Source organism: Saimiri boliviensis, chromosome 11 (assembly GCF_048565385.1).
Source record: "Saimiri boliviensis isolate mSaiBol1 chromosome 11, mSaiBol1.pri, whole genome shotgun sequence".
In the NCBI taxonomy this organism is placed as follows: Eukaryota; Metazoa; Chordata; class Mammalia; order Primates; family Cebidae; genus Saimiri; species Saimiri boliviensis.
The window spans coordinates 2065891-2083090 of NC_133459.1; the positions used below are offsets into that span (position 1 = coordinate 2065891).

Genomic DNA, 17200 nt, shown 5'->3' on the forward strand with positions numbered 1-17200 from the left:
ACCGGGTGGCCACGGCCACGCTGGCAGGGGGGCATCGCTGATTGGCAGCCCCTCGACGGCTGAGCGTTCCCGCTCTGCTGAGACGCAGGGACCCCTGGGTGTGCGGGATGGTGCTGGGCAGTGTGGACGTGGGTCTGGGCTGAGGGCTTCGCTGGGTGTCAGGACTAGGGGCAGCAGGACCGTCGGGCAGTAGGGCTCCAAGCACCCGGCCCTCGCCCGTCCCCGCAGGCGGCCTCCCGTCTCCAGCTGCCTTCACTTCCTCCCTGCTTCTTTCTCCTTCTTAGCAAAGCAAATGACAGCACTTGAAACTCTTTTTTATTCTTCTTTTCTTTTTCAGACGGAGTCTCGCTCTGTCACCCAGGCTGGAATGCAGTGGTGAGATCTCCGCTTACTGCAGCCTCCGCCTCCCGGTTTCAAGCGATTCTCCTGCCTCAGTCTCCCAAGTAGCTGAGATTTTTCAGATGAGGTGTTAGGACGTTAAGATGTGGCATTTACTTCCAAGGGGTGTGTACTACCACTCCTGGCTAATTTTCCCATTTTTAGTAGAGACGGGGTTTCACCACATTGGCCAGGCTGCTCTTGAACGCCTGACCTCAGGTGACCCACCTCAGCCTCCCAAAGTGCTGGGATTACAGGCATGAGCTTGGCCTATTCTTTTTTTTTTTTTTTTTTTTTTCTTCTAAATAGTAAGGCCCAGAGGGCAGGCATCTGCCCCACACATCTGGTCCGCAGCCCTGGGGAGCTGAGGCCTGCCTGGAGAGGGAGGAGAAGGGGCTGGTAAGCTTGGGGTCCCTGGGGCATCTCGTAAGCGTGTCTGTCACAATGAAGGCTCCACAGGCACATTTGAGGTGGAGGGAGGATGCTGGCGGGTCCTCTTTGCCGCCCGTGGAGGCAGCTGCCTGCTCACCTGGCCTCTTGCCTCCCACTTGTTTCTTAGATTTCCTCTCTGGTCCCCTCCCGTGGGGGCCTCTCCAGGCTCCAGCCGGGATAGAGGGACCCATCTACCACCTGGGCCCAGCACTATGGGATGGAGACCTCGTGACCAGCCACAGAGCCCCGGCTACCACTGCCCCAGGAAGGCTCTGGGGCTGTGGGCACCGTTACTGCCCCCGATTCGGGGCCCAGCCCCACGGGGACCGAGCCCTGGTGCGTGGGCAACCTGGGTCCCTGAGAGGGAGACAGATGCTGGCCGTCCTCGGGATGGATGCAGACAGCCTATGTGACTTTGGGAAAGCCTCCTCCCCATCCCAGCTGCCCTGGCTGCAGAGAGGGGCTGACAGTCCCCGCCTCCCAGACCCTATGGTTCCCTCAAAAGGGCCGGGTCATTCCCACTTGGCCAGGCCCAGGCAGCACGTTTCCAGGTGTCCAGGGCTGACCAACCTCTGCCTTCCCAGCTGCACTCTGAGGAGGATGAAGTAGAGGTGGGTGGGGAAGGGGGCGTCTGTGAGCTGTGTGAGGCCCCCACTCTCTGTACCTGCAAGACCCCCCAGCACCCTGCGAGGCACTGCTCTGCGTGCCATGTTCAGGTGAGGAAACCATGGCCACACAGGGGCTCCATACGGTTGTTCAGGCCACAGACGGGTTTTGCACCCAGCCACTCAGCTCAGGCCCTGCACATGGTCACCCCAGCAAAGGGTCCTTTTTTGTCCCTAAATTTGGGAGCCTCAAGAACGCCCTGAGACCAGAAGGCAGAGATATACATGTGTCTCAGTCACCTTGGGCCAGGGGTCCCTTCTGCTCTCGACCACCAGGTGAGGGCAGGGCTGGTAGTCAGGTAAACCCGAGCTTCTCACTCCTTCCTTCCACCTCCGAGCGAGTCCCCAGGGCCTCGGACACCCCTGTCCCGCATGAGAAGTGCCCTCAGAGGCCTTAGCCCTCTGCCCATCATCTTAGAAGGAATACCTGAGATGTCCCTGTGCTTGGATGTCCGTGGAACCAACCCCAGTGGGTCCCACATGGACTGACCTGGCAGGTGACCCTCCATGCCACCCAGCAGCTTCTCAGGAGCCGTATGCCTGATGTCAGCAAGAAGCCACCCACAGTCCCCTCCGGGCTTGAGCTCCTGGTTGCTCTCTAGGAATGTCCATGTGTGGATGGAGAGGGTGCGTGTGGCACCATGTCACCTCCTCAAAGCACCTGTCAGCCCATGAATCACAGGGGCCTGGAGCTGGTGACTGGCCCGAGCCCACTGGCCAGTGACCTCATAGGCTCCAGGCCAGGTGGCCACACTGTGCTTCTGGGTGTCCCCCAGCCTTGCCTCCGCAGCCCTGGAAGGAGGAATGGGCCTTGGACGGCAACTTGGGCTGGACAGTCCCCAGGAGAAGCTCCCAGCCACCCCAGGAGGCTTCTCCCGAGAGTCCCCTGACCCAGGCACCTCTAGGCATCAGTCCCTCTCTGCGTGGTGTCGCAGTGAAATTCCATAGCAGAGCTGTGAACCTCCCGCAGACCCGTGTCCTATGAGGTCCGTACCAAGTCAGGGGGGGCTTCACCCACCCGCTCTGTCTCTCACCTCCACCCCTGCAGAATGCACTCTGGCTGGGCTGATGGCTATGCAGACAGTGAGGTCATTCCTGCCCACCGAGGCTCCCGATAACCTCATTAAGAAAGTGCAATTTATCTAGCTGGGTCCATTTAATTATCTAATTTGTCTGAGTGAGCCCTGGCTCCCTCTCGGCCCAGCAGGTGGGTAGCCCAGTCAGCCCGGGGTCAGGCTGCCGTCCTGGAGAGGCCCCCGGTTCCCCCCAGGTCACAGAAATCCTCAAGGTGTGAGCAGCACCTCGGACTCACGTGCCTCACCGTGGGGATTGGGCCTCCTGGGCCCCGTTCAGGCTGCAGCGGAGCCCTGTTTTTTGTGTGACAGAGGGTTTGACCGAGCAGGAAAACACGGACGCACACACCCACCCGGCACACGTGGGCACCGGGGCTCTGCCGCACAGCACGTTTCGGATGTTCCCCTGCACCGCTCACCCCAACTCCTTTCCCTCCAAGGGTGGAAACTGAGTCCACTGACCAATGGACATTCGCCGACGTCATCCGAGGGGGGCCCTCCACTCGCAGCCACGCTCTCTTTGAAAAAGATAAACTGTGCATGGGGATAACCGCATAAACTGTTCGCAGATCCAACCAGAAGCAGCTCATAAAAACGATCTGCTTTAAAACCCTCGTGCCGCCTTACCGTTTGCTGTCAAAGGTGTGGGGGGTCTGTGTGCACGCGTTTGTTCACCTCTAAGCTGGGGCGTGGGGCAGCATCATCAGGGCCGGATAATTTTGGACCTGGAAGGAAAAGAAAGGCTTGGGGCGCGGGCTGTGTGACGTGAGGCACCTGTGCCTGCTTCTGTCCCTGTCCCTTTCCCCGCAAATCATCCTCAGGCAGAGCTCTGACATCCACAGGGAGACCCGGGCTTCTGACCAGGCGCCCCGGGCAGCATATCAATGCCGCCCGCCTGTGCCGAGACGTCCGGCTGTGGGCTCCGTCACCCTGTGGCTATTTCTGCGGTTTTTGCTCTGAGGAACGGGGTCTCCAGTGCCTAGAAACTGACCATTGCCCTGCAGGGTCTTTGTGAAGAAGGAGACCCCAAATCTTGACCTTGGGCTCTTTGGGGAGGCCCAGGTACATTTCGGTTCCGCATCACACGCAACACTGGTCCCGAGCCAAGTTCTGGGCACCCGAGACCTGGGCTCCTGTCCAGCAGATTATCCCTGCCCTGGGGGGCCTCACTCAGGCCATCTCCCCAGGGTTGGTTCTCATCTGTAAGCCTGGGGCTCGGGCCAGGAGAGGAGCAGCTAGAGGTGAATTTGAGTTTCCTCCAGGTCACGGGGCAGGCTGAGGGGCTGATGCAGGCCCCCTCATCCCAGCCGGAGCAGGGGGTTCGGATGCACTGGGCCAGGTTGCACGGAAAGCCTCTTGCTGTACTGACAGTCTCTGATTCTTCGTTGACCTCAAGCCCCGTTCTGTGAACCCCTCCTGTGAACCCCGTCTGTGGCAAACCCCGTCTTGCTGCTCACCTTTTGAGGGCAACACTGGCAATACTGAGATCTGTCCAGATTCAAGTTCAGCCTTTGGCGTCTTCTCTCGAGGGCCCTCTGTCAGCTGCAGGTGGTGGGGTGGGGTGTGGGTGGGCATCAGGACAGCTTCTTGGGAGGGATGGGGCTGAGGGGCGAGAAGAAGCCCCCAGGGGAGTGAGGAAGCTGGGCGCAATCACCAGCTCTGGTGGGAGCAGGGCGGGTGCCAGGACGGAGCAGCCACAGGTGCCGCCCGGGGGTCTCCTCACCAGGCGGACCTGCAAACCCAAGAGCCAGGAGCTGCAGGAGGACCCCGAGGCGAGGAAGGAGCGGTGGTGCAGGGCTGGGCTGCACCTCAGGGATTGGGAGCACCCCGCCACCCCCCAGCAGGCGGAACCTCTGCTTTTCCTTCCCGACTCCCAAGCGGCAGATGCCCATAGTGGTGGCCCAGCCCAGGGGAGTAGATGTCAGCTCCTTGCTGGTGTCCCTCGGCACTCACGGGGCTCAGATCCCGTCTCAGGTAGGCTGTAAGGTGTCCTGGCCAGGCCAGCCCCGTCCTTCTGGAAGTCTAGTTTGCATCAGAGCAGCTGCCCAAAGCTGGAGGGTGGTGAATCTGGGCACTGCTTGGGACCGTGGGGGGACCACAGCATCTCACCAAATCCCCAAATCCATCCCCCCTTGCTTAGCACATGTCAAAAGTCCTTCTAGAAAGCCAGGGTGTTTGTGAATCTGTTTTTAAGATCAACATGTTGAGGGGTTCATGGTTCCACAAAAGGAGGCTCCCGGTTATGGAGGAAATGCTGGAGGGGGGGCCGTGGGGAAGGGCTGGGGTCCAGCTCTGCTGGCATCAGGGGGGTCACGGGAACCCGCCGTCCCTGGATCCCTCTGGCTTCGGCCACCACAGCTTCTGTCCCCTGCTCTGCTACCACTGCCCCAGGTCCGCTGCCTCTGTGGATTCCTCACCGCAAGGCCACTGGGAAGCTGGGAGAGGTGGAAACCTTGGGGGCAGGGGGGCAAGAGCCACAGTGAGCCTTGGGGTTGGGGGCATGAGGCCTGTGAGAAGAGCCTTCGTGAGACGTGGCAGGAGCAGCCGTGGGGGACGAAGAACACGGGTGAGAAGGAAAGCCCCGAACCCACAGCTCCTTCCTCCTGGAGAAGACACAGCAAGCAGGTCAAGGGTGGCAGGACGGCTGCCAGTGACTCCGAGATTCCCAAAGCCAGGATGGCGGGAGCCGGAGCGGGGCGGAGGGCACAGAGCCGCGGGTGGGGCAGACAGCCCGGGAGCCCACTGTGATGCAGTCTACGCAAGGGTTCCTACGTGTGCATCCACACCCCTCTGGGCCTCTGCGGAGAGCTGCGGGTGCTCCCAGCTGACAGAGGCCAGGAACCCAGGCTGCCTTCCTGGGTTTACACTCAGTGAGCCAGGCTGGCATTTGCAAAGCCTCTGGCAGCCACTGGCCCACAGTCAGGGAACACCCTTTTATGCCAAGATGGTGCCGAATTTCATTTCATTAGGAAGAGAGCACCGGCCAGTCCCCTTGCTAATTACCACTTCCGTCTACCTTCACCGCTCAAGAGGGAGGGAGGCTCCTGGGCTCCCCATGCTCATCCAAGCTCGAGACCAGGGACGTGCGTTTTCTGAGACCTGCATATCCCAGTCACTTTTGAAGCTGCTTAGCGCCCGCTGGGCCTGGACCGGCCTCAAGGAGGCAGGAGCCCCAGGATTCTCCAGGCTCTGCTGCTGCCACCGAGGGACTAAGAGGCCAGGACAAGTGGTCACTGCGGCCAGGGCATGTCCATCTCCCTCCGTTGTCCCTGCCCCGAGGAGAGGACATGGGTCACTCTGGACACAAGGACAGGACACAGACATCCCTCCCCAAATCTGCTGGAATCCGCCAAAACGCACTCTCCAGCTTTACCAGCCTCGCGCTACATAGGGGGATGGCTTTGGGAGAGCCGTGTAACCTTCCATAACTTGTTTCCTTGTCTGTAAAAGGAAAGCCATGGGTCTGACACATGGTGCTTGGCTACCTAACATTTGAGGTTTGAGACTGGGTGCGGTGGGTCACACCTGTAATCCCAGCATTTTCAGAGGCTAAGTCAGGCAGATCACTTCAGGTCAGGAGTTCCAGACCAGCCTGGCCAACATGGTGAAACTCCGTCTCTACTAAAAAAAACAAAACAAAAATTAGCCAGGCATTGTGAGCCATGCCTGTAATCCCAGCTAATCAGGAGGTGAGGTGGGAGCACCACCTCTGTTCTGTGGGCTGTCCATAGCACCCGTTTCTGCCAGAGTGTCTGAGCAGCCAGGCGTGGTTAGACAAGAGCTCAGCGCCACCACAGCTCAGTACATCCTTCACTCTGGGAGAAAGAGCCCACTGTGGGCTGGCAGGGTCCGTCAGAGCCACCTGTGCAGACAGCTGACGCCCCTCTCAGCCTCCACCGTTGGACTCTGGGAAGTCATCACCAGTACCGCCTCTGGCCCATGTCCCCTGTTTCCTGGTCACCTTCCAGCCAACTGTGGCTTTTAAACCCTGGAAATGAGAACATGCCTTTGGGCCGAGACCCCCCCAACTCTCGGAGAGAGCAGGGTTCTGGGTGGGTGGGAGTCTGCTCTGTCCTCTGCTTTGAGCTTCCTGAAGCTGTGCGGTCACCGTCCAGCCCTATGGCATGTTGCTCAGAGAATGGCCTCATCCTCACTGAGATTCGTACAGGATCAGAAGAGGACCAGAACAGGCTGAGTGTGGATGAGGCTGGAGTCCCTGCTGCAGCTCCGAGGGTGTCCTACCGTTGCTGCTGCCGTGACAGTGAAGGAAGGGAAAGGCAGGGGTTTCTGAGAATTCCTGTTTCAGAATCTGGGGCAATGCCAGGTCAATGCCAGGTGAGGCCCCATTTGGAACCTAGCAAAGGAGACTCCTAAGCTTTGAGGCAATTTTTATTCATCCAACCATTTATTGCTCCTTTCATCCATTTATCCATCCATCCATCCATCCATCCATTTATCCATCCATCCACCCATCCATCTACCCATCCATCCATCCAATCATTTATCCATCCATTCATCCATCCATCCATCCATCCATCCATCCACCCATCCATTCATCCATTTATCCATCCATCCATGTACTCATCCATCCATCCATCCATCCATCCATCCATCCATTCACCCATCCACCCATCCACCCATCCATTTATCCATCCATCCATCCATCCATCCATCCATCCATCCATCCATCTATCCACCCATCCATTCATCCATTTATCCATCCATCCACGTACCCATCCATCTACCCATCCATCCCTCCAACCATTTATCCATCCATCCATCCATCCATCCATCCATCCATCTATCCACCCATCCATTCATCCATTTATCCATCCATCCATGTACTCATCCATCCATCCATCCATCCATCCATCCATCCATCCACCCATCCACCCATCCACCCATCCATTTATCCATCCATCCACCCATCCATCCATTTATCCATCCATCCACCCATCCATCTATCCATCCATCCCTCCATTTATCCATCCATCCATCCATCCATCCATCCATCCATCCATCTATCCACCCATCCATTCATCCATTTATCCATCCATCCATGTACCCATCCATCCATCCATCCATCCATTTATCCATCCATCCCATCCATTCATCCATCTATCCATCCACTCACCCACCCATCTAGCCATCCATCCATCCATCCATCCATCGGTCCGTCCATCTGTCCATCCGTCTGCCCGTAGAGATATACTGGGTGCCTTAACCTGCCAGGCAGTGGCCACGCCCTGGCTTCTGAATCCTCTGAGCGGATGCTGTAAATGAGATCCCATCTCCCACTAAAGCATCGGAGGCTCAGAGGAGTTACAACCTGTTTTCTAGAGATAGCGCTGGGCCTCGGTGCTGCCTCGTCAGGAGCTGTGCTTCCCCGTGGGGTCTCAAGAGCAAGGGCCAGTGGCTCTTCAGGACGGTGTTGTGCTGCTGTCCCTCTGCCTCCCGATGGTGGCTGGGTCAGGCCCCCTGGGGAGGCTGCAGGGACTCAGCCGTAGCATAGGCCCTTGGCTTTAGGGATGTACGAGGCCACGGCCTGAGCCCCAGGAGGTATTCATCCTCGGGCAGGAGGGCCTTCGCCCAGAGGTTCAGGCCTGTCCTCCTTGGTGCCTGCTTTCCCACTGTCCCCTCCTCTGCTAAGCCCAGGCCAGAAGACAGGCTCTGAGGACAGCTCCAGGAAGGCAAACCAACAGGGGTCATTTCCAAAGGGCCCCCAGTCAGGGAGGGGCCCAGGAATCACCAGCCCAGAGGAATGAGTCAGTCAGCCTCAGGCTGGGGCCAACCAGGCCAGAGCCAGCTCTAGGTCCAGTGGGGCTCAGATCTGCTCCCCCTTTCTTCTGAGTAGGGGAGGGGCCGCCCCCACCTGGCCTCCCTGTGTGGTGCTGTATCCCCCGCCCCCGCCCGAGGGATCTGCAACCCTCTTCACCCCTGTGCTCCGTGTCCTTAGGCAGCAGCTCTGGAGAGGTGAGCTCTGGGCCAGGCAGGGTCTGGAAGGGGTGAGGACCATGGGCCTGGGGAGCCACAGTAGGCCCCTGGAGCCCCAGGCTGGAGGTGCAGACATGTGTGCTTGTGTGTGTGCGCACATGTGTCTGAGCCAGTGCGGAAGCCGCGTGCAGCTGGACAGGATGGACGAGCGGGCGGTTCCCTGGTGAGAGAAGCTCCCCACGGTGCAGCCCCCAGGCTGGGCCAGAGCAGGGCTCCCCTGGAAACAACCCATCGTTGGCTGCAGGAGAAACGGGGTGAGGAGGGTCGCCGGGCGTTTTTCGGAGGCCAGTTCTCAATGCTGGCAACAGTTTCTCTCACTACGAGTTGGTCCCAGAGAGCCCCGATTCACCCTTCCGGAAAAGGCAGTCCTGTTTGGATCAAAAAATAATTAGCTGGGCTTTAAGTGGGGGTTTCAAGTACACATTTAATTTACACTGATTAACAGTCATATGCTAAGTAAACACCAGCTGAATATCAAACTCGCACCATTGAGAAGCGTGGAACGCGAAGTCATATAGAAAACGCAGTAAATACACAGTTTCTATAACCGGTAATTATATTAATAACATGCAGCACTTGTCTTACAAAATTCAAATTAATATGTGCATATCTACGCAGAGATCCAACTTTTGATTTCACATGTTACCAGGGAGGCTTCCTTTGCGAGCTGCACTTTAAAGAAAGCCACAGCTTCTGAAGCAATTAGGCTGACGCAGGAGAATACGGCGAAATCGGCGCAGGGACGGTGCTCCCATTCCTGTGCACTCCCCCAATCTGGGGCCCTTTGTCTGTGAGTTTCTGATTTTAGAGCTGCTGGGTCCCACTGGGCCCTGCTGCTGATTTCTGTGTGCACCACTGTGACTCTCCCCGGGACCTGCCACGGCCATGCCGGTGATGAGTCGTTAGGATCTGCCATGGCGAGCCACCACCGTGTCCCTAAGTGGACGGACGGGTGCTGTCACCACGGGCTGGCACACTCTCCCTGCGTGTAGGGGGGATTTCAGGGGATGGATGCTTTTGAGGGGGCACTCGCATCCCCACGGGTGGGCAGTTACAAGAGGGGACGGAGCTGCCTGTAGCTGTGGCCGTCTTGCACATTCTATGGGAAGGGCTTGAAACTTCAAGGAGAGGGAGGCAGGTGGAGGTGTTGTCAGAACGGGCAGGGGCTGCCCGGGAGCTGTGGCACAGAACTGTGGGTAGCGTGCCCTCCCAGCTCCAGGACCAGCCTTCCTGCTCGTCCCACAGACCTGCTGTCCCTGTGGCCCTTCTCTCTTCCCCTCGGCCCCGGTGGCCCAAACTAGGTTTCCCGGTGTTCCTAAGGTCCGGCATGGGTACCCATTCTGGCTTCACGCTGTCGGCCGGGCAACTTGCGCTGGCCGTGAGACCTTGCCACTGGTGGCGGTGGAAGAGGGCATGGAGCCCTGGCTGAGATGTGTGCCGACCCCTGCTGACCCCCAGGCTGCGGTCACCCCTTGCCACCAGGAACCCCGAGTCAGAGGGCAGTGGGTAGCAAGTATGAAAACTGCTGGAAAAAATCCCTTTGCTTCATAAGAAGGGGGTCATCAGTCTAAGCAAATGAAAAGAAACTCAAATTCTGTCTTAAAAAACAAAGCAAGACAGCAAAGCCAGTCTTTGGATCCCATGGGTGAATGGAGGCTTTGTGTGAAGCGGCCCCTAGGCCATCCCTGGTAGAAACAGACTGTTTCTTCCCAGAGTCCAAAGCCCACCTGTGGGCCCCGAGGCCTTACATCAAACTCCAGGGGCGGGCACCACATGGGTGCCGAGCTCTGGGGGCCGGCCTGGCATCCCCCTGACCTCTCAGGGGCTCCGGAGTCCCCCTTAGGGACCCCAGGTTGGAGGGAGGTTGCGGTCCCGCTGACATCTCCAGGAAGGGCCCTGGGAGAGGTTTCTCCGGAGGCGTCCTGAGCTGGCACAGTCGTTGGCCGAGGCAGGCGGTGGGACCTGGGGCCCACGGCGCCTTTTCTGGAGGGTTTTGAAAGGAAATAAAGCAGGAGAAAGAAAATCCAGGCTGCAGGGCTTGGCCGCGGCCACCGTGTGGCTTTGCCCGATTAGCATGGCCTCCAAGGGGGCTTTGGTTCAGGCTCGCGCCGTTCCTGCCCCGCCGGCTGCGTGGTCGGTGGTATCGCTGTACACAGATTTGCACCGTGCGTTCTCTGAGGTAGCAGAAAAGGGGCCCTCCATTGTTCCCGGCGCACTTGCTCCGCGAGCAGCCCCTTCCATCTGTTTCCCTTCCTTCCTCCTGATTCAGCAGCGCAGCCTCGTCTAGCCCGGGGAGGGAGGGCGGGCCTTGCCTTCGCAGCCCCTGAAAAATGAGATCATTTCCAACGGCGCCGTTCTCCGCTTTGCAAAATGTGCCTGCGTTTGGGGGAGCAAATGTTTCGTCTTTTATTTAAATAAAATCGAGGTGGTGGCAAGGCTTCGGGGACCCGGCGAGAGACCAGCCCGGCAGAATCAGCTCAGGGGCACGGCCGGCTTTGCTTTTCCTTCCCCGACCCTTCAGAGCGGCAGGCACCCCCGGGTTACCCTTGTCTTCCTCTTCAGGGCCGCTTGGCGTAATGGATTTCTTTAAATTAATAATGCGTAGAAGGAGATTTACAACACATTGCTAAAATATTGTCTTTGCCTTTTATTCATGCATTTGTCACTGTGGTCTCTAATCGAGGTGCTCAGAGAAGGGATAAATAATGAAGAGAGAAAACAGCTCTGTCACAATCCAGGACCATTTGCAAATTCATCACCGATATTCGTGGGGAAGGAGAGACAGAGGAGATGACAGATACCCCGCCGTGCTCATATATCTCGTTGATTTCCTCTCCCATTTATTTAGATAACCTACTTTGAGCCGTGATAGAATGAGGGTCCCGGGCTGCCCCGAGCAACAGATGGGGCTGTCTGCAGGGCTCCCGGGCGCCGGGACACTTTCCATGCGTTTGATTGTGGCCACTTTGAATTTTAATGGTGATCGGTTTGATCTTAGGTGACTTTGGGGGAAATGATTCTTGGCGGGAAGTGGTCAGAGATGATTTCTGCAGCAAATCCTCTGTCTCTGCAGAGGAAAAAGTAGCGATTGTTTCTATTTTTGTGGCTGGATTTAAGTCGACGGCTATCCTTAAAAAGAGGAATGGACCCAAGCCCAAATCTAGGCCCCAGAAAGAAGGATAAAAGGGTTTTCGAGTTTGGAGGGATTTCGTTAGCTGGCACCCCTCCTCCTGATAAAGGCAGGGGCTGTGCGTTTGGAGGTCTCTCTCTGTCTAGATGATTTTTAACTGGCAGGAACTGGGAAGGAGGGGGGAAACAAATCTGCTTTGGGAATTTTTTCTCCAGACCAGACAGAGTTGGGCCCGTTTGGAGAAGGCTCCGTCCTTCAGCCCCAGGGCTCAGCACCCAGGCCCTGTCCAGCTCAAGCAGTGGCCACAGCTCCAGCCACAGCCCCAGGGCTCGAGTGGGCTTGCGTTTAGCTGGTTGGGGAAGCAAAGGGAGTGGCATCTGTCTGAGCTTCTGCCCCAACCTTGTGACCTGAGAGAAGCAGGTGTGGGCGTCAGCTCTGGGGCGGCCTCCAGCTGTCTTGGTGGGGACACGGGGTCTCCCAGGGCATCGGGATGGAGGGAGCTGTAGGACTATGGAGTCTGCGTGTGGTGCAAGCTGTTCACCAGTGAGTGTCGGTTAGAGGTTGGGCTGGGCCTGAGCGTGGGGGCCAAGAGGTGACTGCCAGCCAGAACCGGCGTGGCTGCCCAGTGGCCCAGATGGTGGTCCCAGGGCAGAGGGTGTCAGCACCTGCCGGGCTCAGCCTGCTGGGCTCACAGGGCGCCACCTGGAAGAGGAGAGCCACGTGATAACCACTGAGCCCTCTCGAGAGCTCAGGCCCTCAGGGAGCCTGACCAGACCCAGCAGATGAAATCCAGGACGCCCAGTTCAATTTGAATTTCAGATACACAGCACACAAGTCCGTCCCAAACACAGCCTGCATTTTGTTGTGTTTACTGCATTTATGCTATATATTGATTGAATTTACAGCATTTGATCTGGGGCCTTGCCCCCAGGCTCCCAGCCTTTTGGGACCCCATTTGAAAAAGAAAACACCTTTGTTGGGCGGTGAGGGTTGATTGCCCCTTGAAAACAGACGTGGGCCAGATCCAGCTGTTTGGTAGGATAAGGTCCTTACAGGCAAAAAAGAGATGATGGATGAGAGAGAAAGGAGACTGTAGGTCACCGAGAAGTCCTGGGTGGTGAATCACAGGGGAAGATGGACCCGTAGGGACTGTTCATAGATGGGATGGTGGGGCCTGAACACACCTCCCTCGACAGTTCCCAGATCCACACCTGCTGAGCAGGGAGATGTCTCAGCAGATACCTGAGGGAGCCTGTGTTTGGCCACCGGCGGAGATGCCCCAGAGACAGCACCCAGATGGGCAGAGCATGGTGGCTGGCTGAGGCTGGGGATGCACCCAGGGTCACCGAGGCCACCTGGCCTCCCCCAGCACCCCCGGCTGGACGCCTCAGCTCCAGCACCCAGAACACCATCTTCCTCACACTTAAACCTCTCTTTGACATAGGACAGTTACATTACGAAAACCACAAAATTACAAAGGGTAAAAACAGTGACTGTTCATCGCAGAAAATACAGAAACAGATTTGAAAGCGGAAAATCTTGCCTCTCTTCATCTCGAGATAATATCTGGTACATTTTTCCAGTCTTGCACACGTCATGCAGATAGACACACGCTCGCACACACACAGGTGGTTTCTGGTGTGGAGTACGCTGCGCAAGGTTGTGCGCGTTCTCTATTGGCAGGCAGGCCGCTGGCCGCCATCTCCGTCTCAAGGACAGGGGATCCTCTCATTTGACCGAGCCTCTCCTGCAGACATTCTAGAGGGGCGGCCACCGCAGAGGGGAAGAGGGCTTGTCCAACTCAAACCCGGGGCCTGCCCTCAGGGGGGTTACTTTCCCAAAGGGGGAGCCAGGCTCAGCTGAATTTTAAAACTTGTCTTCTGCTGAAAATCTATTATGAGCATTTATATTTGAGGTATTTAAATTTTAATTTAAAATTTAAATGTAATTAAATCTAAAATAATTTTAAAACAAAATAAAAATCTAATTAAAACATTTTTAAGACACATCTTTCTCGCCTATACCTGTCACTGATATTTCGGTATTTTTGCTGAGTCATTCGAATCTTAAAATTCAATTTTTGTTGACATGCCGAGAAGGCACAATGACTTTGTAGTCTCGTGGCGATGGGCTTGACCAGCTGCTATGGCAGGAAGGAGGAGACTGAGCGGACGAGTTTGTCTGAGATTTTTCCTTTTTTTTTGAGACGGAGTCTAGCTCTGTTGCTCAGGCTGCAGTACAGTGCCCTAGTCTGTTCACTGCAACCTCCACCTCCCAGGTTCAAACAATTCTCCCTGCCTCAGCCTCCTGAGGAGCCGGAATTACAGGTGCACACCACCTCGCCGGCTAATTTTTGTATGTTTTAGTAGAGATGGGCTTTGCCCATGTTGGCCAGGCTGGTCTTGAACTCCTGGACTCAGGCGATCTGCCCACCTCGGCCTCCCAAAGTACTGGGATTACAGGCGTGTACCACCGTGCCCGGCCGAGATTTCTCTTTAGGAAGTATAGAGTGTGAGCCCCTGATTGGCATCCCGCCAGGGACAGCCCTGAGACCTTGGGCTGGAGGACCCCAGGGCAGACAGGGAGGCCGGAGGCGCCTTGAGGGGCCCGTGAGAACCGAAGCCGGTTGCCCGTCCTGGCACCTGAGCTGTGTGTTGTGGATGTGGCACCGGGCCACGTGCCGAAGCACAGCTGCATTCCCCGGCTGGGACCGCCATCGCCGCGTGCCCGGCAGCCTCACAGACTGCGGGGCTTACGCAGCAGGACTTTCCCTCCAGGGTTCTGGAGGCTGGCGGCCCGAGGTCACGGTGTCTGCAGGCGGCTGGCTCCTCCCGAGGCCCCTCTCCTTGGCTCGCAGATGGAGTCTCCCCTTCGGGTCCTCACAGGGCTGTCCCTGTGTGTGTGTGTGTGTGCCCTCATCTCCCTTCGTACAAGGACGCCAGTCAGACTGGATCAGGGCCCACCCTGGCGACCTCGCTTTACCTTAGCAACCTCTTTAAAGACCTCCTCTCCAAATCCAGTCCCATTCTGATATCCTGGGGATTGAGACTTCAAGATGGGAACTTGGGAGGGCGCAGTCAGCCGGCATGGGTGGGTGATGGCCGGCGTGTGGGAGAAGTTGGTGGGAGTCCAGGTGGCCTGATCTGGACTCTGTCCTGGGATAGGTTTTGTCAAGGTCTAACGCTTGCCAAGGAGTTAGCAGGGGCTCCGGGTGCTGCCCATAGGGGCCGCGAGCAGCACCTACCCCATCGAAGTGGGCTCGGGTGAAAGGAGTGTCCGGGCTGAGAGTGCCAGAGAAAATGCTGGACACCCGGGTAACCTTACATTTCAGATCAACCACGAACACTTCTGTAGTATAAGTATGTCCCAAATATTTCATGGGGCATTTTTATACCAAAAAAAATAAAATAAAATAATCATCCACCGTGTATCTGAAATGCAAAACTAACTCGGTGCTCTGTATTTTTATTTCCCAACCCTGCTGTGCTGGGCTGCCAGTCACACATCCAGTGTCAGGCACGTGTTCACGGGAGGCGCCGGCTGTGGGCACATGGGCAGCTGGGCATTTCCGAGCTCCTGCAGCCGAAGGCCTTGCTCTTGGTGCACAGAGTTGGGTGGGCCCTGTAGGGACCAGCCCCCGGGGACCCCCGGTGCTGCCCGCATGGGCCAGGCAGGCAGGATGTGCTGGAGGGAGGATGAGCCCCTGGCTGATGCTGGAGTTTTGCGCAGCCACTACGGCCTCCGTAGACCCCACGCCTGCTGCTCTCCGTCCCTGGTGCACAGCGCGCCTCAGCCCTGGCTGGCAGCAGGGGCATCGGCTGAGCTGCCACATCATCCTCATAATGAGCTCACCAGGCTTTCATGGGTGCCACGGTGACACTGTGGAGGATGGGGAGGACAGGAGCCTCATGGACTGCCTTCCCCCTTGCCCAGGCTAAGGGCAACACCAGGGGACAGGGCAGAGAGCAGCCTGGGCTGCAGAGAACAAAACAGGCTCCTCTTTCCTGCCCCGAGGCGCAGGGGGGTCCTCTGGACTCCTCTGACATGGGACAGATATGTTACAAAAATCACAAAATGACAAAGGGTAAAAATAATGACTGCTCATCACAGAAAATACAGAAACAGATTTGGAAAGCTCATCCCAGAGAAGCACACCCGAGAAGGGTGAGAAGGGCCGTCCTGGCCTGTCCTAGAGCCCTGCGGGGGCTGACATGCAGACCCCGCTGACAAGGGGTCCCTCGGCCCCAGGCAGCTTTGCCTCAGGTGCTGTGCGGTGGGCACCGAGGGACTTCCCCAGCTGCATGGACAGGAAACTGTTTCCACTTGCGCTTCCAGACAGGGTCGCTGGGCTCAGAGAGGCCAAGCACCTTCCGAGCCACACAGCCAGCAGGAGCCTGAGCCTGGGTGGGAGCCCTGAGCTGTTTTTCGGGCAGGATCCAACCGGCGACGTTCGTGTCTTTATTTTTCTCTACTCCCTTGACTATGCTGTGTCCGTCTATTTGGAGACTCTAAAAAGGGGAGAAAAGGGAGGGCAGTGGTGACCCCCACCCCACCAAGCCTGCAGGCAGCGGCACGCCCAGCCTGGGTCCTCTCCTCTCTCAAGGAAGAAGGGGCTCGGCCGGGGACGGCTGGCAGGTGAGGGAGGCGAGCAGGAAGGGGCCAGCGCGGAAAGTTCCGGCAGAACGGGCGGTTTTCAGAGTTTCTCAAAAGACGGCGAAGGAGCGCCTCAGCTCTCACCAGCAAACACACACACAGCCGCTCGAAAGTGCTCAGGGAAAAGTTTATTGGAAACTTGGCCGCGGAGCCGGGGAGGGTTCTTTGTTTGCTGGTCACAGCCCCACCGAGTACAAGCTGGGGTGCTTTCCCACATCTTGTCAAAGGAAAGCATTTCCTCTCTCCTTTCTCCTCGAGCTGATTAGCGGGTCGGGCAATGGCGTGAGGAGATGCTGGGGGTAGGAAAATGGGGGTCATTTTGGAAAACCTCTTTGTGGATGGGTCGGGAATGGGGAGAAAATGAATAGTTATAAGCTCATTTCCATAGAAACTGTCTCATTATCATGCTGGCTGCCCGCTGGACCAGGCAGGGCTTCTTGCCAGCACCAGCTCCACAATTAAATGTCCCCTGCCCGCCCGGCGCGGAGAGGCCGGTCAGCAGAGAGGGCTCCAGCCCCAGCAGGCCTGGCCACGGGAGCCTGGAGATCCTTTTTCTTGAAATATCAGAGGCCGGAGGAGGGATTTTTGCGGCACCTGAGCGGTCCTGGGCAGGCCCACGCCGGTAGCGGCCGGGCTCCCGGGCGCAGGATCTGGTGCACTGTCTCCACGCGGATCGGGACCACGCTCGGCCGAGAAGGTCTCCCAGGCTTCCCTGAAGATGTTTAACAAAAGCATTGGAGACAATTCGGCTTGAAATCCCTGCCTGTGTCCCCCCTGTCCAAGGGCTGCACCGTGGGACGTGGCCAGGGCGGCTCGGCCCCTCTACACGGGGCCTCCACACCACCTCTCACTGCGCTACCACCCCTTCCTGTACC

At 57.5% G+C, this 17200-nt stretch overlaps 1 protein-coding gene across 4 annotated transcripts in view; it reads left to right on the forward strand.

Moving 5' to 3' along the window:
• Positions 1-17200, forward strand: part of PRDM16 (PR/SET domain 16) — a 355063-nt gene that overhangs the window by 73551 nt on the left and 264312 nt on the right. The window lies entirely within an intron of this gene.